This window comes from Oryx dammah, unplaced genomic scaffold, assembly GCF_014754425.2.
Source record: "Oryx dammah isolate SB20612 unplaced genomic scaffold, SCBI_Odam_1.1 HiC_scaffold_7, whole genome shotgun sequence".
Lineage (NCBI taxonomy): Eukaryota > Metazoa > Chordata > Mammalia > Artiodactyla > Bovidae > Oryx > Oryx dammah.
The window spans coordinates 22,135,765-22,141,458 of record NW_024070191.1 but is presented as its reverse complement, the minus strand read 5'-3'; the positions used below and the strand labels follow the sequence as shown (position 1 = coordinate 22,141,458).

At 41.4% G+C, this 5,694-nt stretch overlaps 1 non-coding gene across 1 annotated transcript; it reads left to right on the top strand.

Annotated features, from left to right (window-relative positions):
• The first annotated feature begins 4,246 nt into the window (after positions 1-4,246).
• TRNAS-GGA lies at positions 4,247-4,318 on the top strand. Its single transcript has one exon. It is a non-coding gene; the product is annotated as a tRNA-Ser (tRNA).
• The last annotated feature ends 1,376 nt before the right edge of the window (positions 4,319-5,694 follow it).

Genomic DNA, 5,694 nt, shown 5'->3' with positions numbered 1-5,694 from the left:
TTTCTCCCAAGATGCTCTTCCTTGAAAACTCTGTTTTAGTCCTAGCAGGAGTGGCTGCCACTTACACCTGCTTTTTCTGTATTCTTTAGATTGTCTCTATCATTTTTATTAGTAAATTCCCTCTGATGAATGGATAATTCTTCATATTCAAATTTTCCAATTCAAACGACTGGTTTGGTTACTGCCTGCGAGCCGACATTGCCTGATACAGACACCATACAAGCACCGGGAAAAAGCCGGGAAAAAGCCGGGAGATGGGCACGCCCTCTGTGACCACAACATCCTGAAAGAATCCATTCTTAGCCACTTGGTCCTGAGCTTGAAAGGAGGTGTCTAAGCGCTTCCTTTAAGTTCTCATTAGATTTTATTTCAATAAGGTTGTTGCATCCCTTTCTCCTCCCCCCCCCAAAAAAAGTCCATGGTTTTGCAGCTATAGGGGAGCCACCTGGCTGCAGCTTGGAAATCCAGGCATTTATCTCTGGGCACCATGGCTGTGGGCGCAAATGTGTAGGACTTTCTAGAACTTGGGGATGAGAGAGGCACGGGGCTTCCGGGACCATCAGCAAGTAGATTATCAAGCCAGAGAAGAAAAAGCCCAAGAAGTTCTACGAAGCCCTGGCCTTCTAGAAGTTGGTGGACGTGAACCAGGAAGTCTACCCACTGCTCTACTCTGACAAGAAGGAGGTAGAGTCACTGCTATCCAGTGACACGGGCAAGGCCACCGCACCGTGAGGGCCAAGCTGGGCTTCAAGAAGACATGGCCCTGGACGTGGATGCCATCCACCAACCAAGCCTGCAAGGATGGAGCCCATTCTTCCACTGGCGGCAGGCAGCTGAGGAGGGCAAGGCTGTCCTCTTGCCCACGTTCCATAACACTGTCGGTGCCCGTGCATTCAGAGCAGGAGTACCAGCTCTAGCTTCACCACGACACTCAACCTCTTTGACCTCAGCCGCTGCTTTGGTCTCCCTTTTGTCGTCCGCCATGCCTGGGATGATCGCCAGCAGTTGACAGAGCCACCTGCAGAGGACTTGAAGGAGCGATATTACCACGTCTGAGCCAAGATGGACAACGTCCAGGCCGAGGTCTGGACAACACACGGACCTCGGGGTACCAGTGTTCGATGCTTGGCATTGGCGACGGCGGAAGGAACAACTGAAGCAGCGCTGTAAGTTGTCAGTAAGCACGCGATGGCGGATGAGTACCCACTATATAAGCTGCTCCAGCTCTAGTCCCGGTAGAAGCAGCGGCGTCGGGAGTGCCGGAGCTTCTGACGGCCGCCGACCGGGCTGCCTAGCAACGTCTTCCTGACGCAGTCGCCTCACAAAAAAGGGGCCGAGAAGTTCCTGAGACTATGGACATGACTACTAGCAGATGGAGCTGCTAGGGTCTATGAAACAGACTGTAAAGGCCTGGAACCAGTGCTGGGTGTGGAGCTGAGCCCGCAGGAGGGGTTGGTGCGCAGGCTCAGCGAGGCGCGGCCCGAACTGGTGCAGGTGGAACCGGTTCGAGCTGGATGGCGCTGGCCCCGCCTGGGTGCTGCGAGGCTGCCACCCCAGCGTCGGTGCGGGCCCAGGCGGAGCCTGAACCTGGCCTGGGGCCTGATCCTAGCAAGGGCACCATCGTCTACTATTTTCGCACCCATCGCGTCCACTAGGAAGCGATGGGAATCATCTCCAGCTCTTCTGTGAAGAAAACCAAGAAACCGTGAGAGGCCGCAAGAGGTGAGGGATGCGGCTGCGTAGAGCTGGTGAGTCGGAAAAAAACAGCCAAAATCCTTGTTACCTAAATGAGGATGAAGGGAGTAACTTTCCATATCAAAGTATGAAATGCTTCTTCATATCTATTTAAATCACTTATGTTTACATAAATATTTGCTTCTTTCAGTATGTAGTTTGTAACATACTTTGTCAGTGCAGTCTCTTTTTTAAAGTTTGTTTACCCCCGAAGATAAAGAGTACCCTAAAGATTCACAATGAATTTCACATGTTATTGTGTAACGGCGTTTATTACATTTCCTACTGAAGAATTTTATTCCCAGAGGAGAGGGAGTTAAAACTCTAGGGCAGAGTCGAAGGGAATATTTTTAAGTTCGAAGGTAAGGCTATAATACTTAGTACTTTAGTTTCATGTTCTGTTCCATAATAAGAGTCCATTCTGTTTTAATGTGTAAAAATTATGCTTTGAATTACCCTTAAATTGCTTAATATTTTCCTTAAGATTCCTGACGTAATATTTAAACCCTAGGAAAATATACATAATTTGCAGTGATTTTTTTTTTTGAGCAGTGATTTTTAAAATGTGACTTTCTACATCCTAGTACTTGGCTAAACTCCTCCGGAAGTATAAATTCCCTCTTAAGATACATGGTGACTGTATTCTTGGGGAAGAGTCTAAACACAGATTCAAGGTGGCTTATTTCAGTCTTGCCAACCCTACCTGCCTACTAGGTCTCCAGTGTATATCACCTGTTTCTTCTTGGGCTCGAAAGAATCCTTAAGCTTTAAAAAGATTTTTTAATTGAAGTATAGTTGAGTTACAAAGTTGTATTGGCTTCAGGTGAAGAGTCCTAAAGCTTTGCGCGAAGAGATGGTATCAGGAAGAGGTTCAGGTGCTATGTATACAATTTTTGATGCAGGCATCTCTCCTCCTCCTCGGCTGTGGGCAGCATGTTAGCTGGTAATAAATTGAAATCTTCTGTAGATGATATCAGACGATAATGATTGTTCCCTGTGCCAAACTTGCTTGTGTGGTGTTTGGGTTGTTAGTTTGTGTGCTCTACTATCTGTAGTCCTGTGGGACAGCTTTGTCCTTGATCAAGAACACCTGTCTCTCATAGTTCTTTTCTTGATGTGAACCTGTTCACCATTTACTCTGGACATTCTTGCTGTGATTTGTAATGTTGTTTTGATTTTCCTTTTAATTTCCTTTTGTTTTAACCCCTACCTCATCATCCCTTCCCCTATCAACAAAAGGCGAGGGCAGTTATTTTATACTGTGGAAACCCTTTCCTTGAATCTATTGCCTTTGGTGGAAATCAAAACATTTGATCCCCAGAGTCTTAGGATTTGGGAGAAAACAGCTAGAAATGAAAATATTTCAAAGCCACCTTTGTTTTTCTACCTTGCTGTAGACCTTACTTTAAGAAGTCCTCAGTTTAACATTTGCATGGTCAGAAACGAGGAACATATAAGGAGAGAAAACAGCCCGGTTTCATAACTCTGTTATATCCTGCTATAGCTTGGTTTTTCAGATATTCTTTGTATGTTTCCTGTTGGATTGAAAATTTCACGAAGGGATGCAGAATGCAAAATAAAGTTTTGTTTTTATTATTTGATATAATTTTACCAAAAACAATCTTATCAATTTCTGGGGGGATATGTGCCCACTTTTAATAGCTCATTGATTCTGAAAGATTATTTTAGAAACAATGGGATCTAATTCAATGCTGGGAGATCTTAAAGTCAGCTTTTCCTTGGAGATGTGGAGACTGTTTTCCATGACTGTCAGGACACAGTAGCAGCTATCATCAGGCCATGCTAGAATCATGCAGTTACTTTTTACCTTGTTTTCATTATGATTTTATTGGATTGACTGAAAAAATTCGTTCAAGGTTTTCCATAAGATCTTATGGAAAAACCCAAGTGACCTTTTTGGCCAACCCTTAGAAGTCTCTCATGGGATAACTTCTATGTAATCAGAAATGTAGGCTCTTAAGCCTTTAAATGTAGCCTTTTTAAATGCTTTAGAACTTTAATTTGTAGTTTGTGAAATAGTGCTTGTAATGCTCATTAATGTTTTATAACTTTAGAAATCACAAGTAGAGACTTCAAGATTGAGTTAAAAAAAAAGACCTCAAGCTATTCTCCCTTACTAGAGTTAAAGATTGTAAAGAGATCTCACTTATATAAGAAGCATTCTACAAACAATACCAAAATTTAGTATTTCCATCTATAGGTTGTCTAATGAGTTTATAATGTTAACATTATACTTTAAAAAATTCATAATGTTTTCTTCCTGGCTTTTGATTTACATTATTATTTTACCATTTCTTGAATCTTCTAATATATTGATTTGATAACTCTTACAGAATTTTCAGCTTTGTGACTATTTCAACAAACCTTAGGCAATAAGTGAAAAGTGATGCCGTTATTTAGATGATTTATCCTAAAGTTTGTACCATTCAATACAAAAAGCAGAAAGAAATATACTCAAGAAATAAAGACTTGCCAAAGGGATATCAGGGCTTCCCTGGTGGCTTAGAGGTTAAAGCATCTGCCTGGAATGCGGGAGACCCAGGTTCGATCCCTGGGTCGGGAAGATCCCCTGGAGAAGGAAATGGCAACCCACTCTAGTACTCTTGCCTGGAGAATCCCATGGAGGGAGGAGCCTGGTAGGCTACAGTCCATGGAGTTGCAAAGAGTCGGACACAACTGAGTGACTTCACACCAAAGGGATATCAACACTAACACTATTGTCCTATCTCCCAATCACTGTTTGCAGTCTGAAAATGATAAACTCTTATAACTAGATTGAAACTTTTGTTCTAATTTGGATAATTCTGTCATCAGAAAAAAATATATAGACAACATGGCTTTAGAGACAACATTTATCATTGATAAGGGAATGTGAAAGCGTCATTTGAATGAATCTGAATATTTTACAGTGATGTACAATCTGTTCACTTTTCTTAAGTACAATGACTTAATCTCTTCACTCAGATTACCTTTATACTCAGTGTTTGAAATATCATGTCTTCCTTAGGTAATTTGAAAAGGGGCACACATGAAGTGTATAAATAGTTCAGTGACTGTCCTTTATTTCAGTATCAAACAACTGTTTTCCATAGTATGTGTGTATATATATGTGTGTATAAATATATATGTGTGTATGTGTATATGTATATGTTTTTAAAATTCTCAGTCTCAAAAAAAGACTTTCAAAACAGCTTGAAATATATATATACACACAATATATATATATTATATATATACATATTATAGGTATGTGTATATATTATACATATGTACATACATATTAGGCTTCTCAGGTGGCTCAGTGGTGAAGAATCCACCTGCCAATGCAGGAGATTTTGAAGGTGTGGGTTTGATCTCTGGGTCAGGGAGACCTTTTGGAGGAGGAAATGGTGACTTGCTCCAGTATTCTTGCCTGGAAAATTCCATGGACAGAAGAGCCTGGCAGGCTAGAATCCATGGGGTCACAAAGAATCAGACAGGACTGAGCTATTGAGCTCACACATACGTTCATATTATATGTGCTTATATAGTCTGTAGATATAAATATACATAAATGTTTCAGGGTATTTTGAAAGTTTTTGAGACTGAATTTTAAAACCATATTTTCATGGCATTCTAGAGTAACTATGGAAGTTCTAGGAGAATAAATAAAAGCACCTTGAGAATTTCATACTCATTAAAGTTACTTTGCCAACAAAGATCCGTCTAGTCAAAGTTGTGGTTTTTCCAGTAGTCATGTATGGATGTGAGAATTGGACTATGAAGAAAGCTGAGTGCCGAAGAACTGATGCTTTTGAACTGTGGTATTGGAGAAGACTGTTGAGAGTCCCTTGGACTGCAAGATCAAACCAGTCCATCCTAAAGGAAATCAGTCCTGAATATTCATTGGAAGGAATGATGATGAAGCTGAAACTCCAATACTTTGGCCACCTGATATGA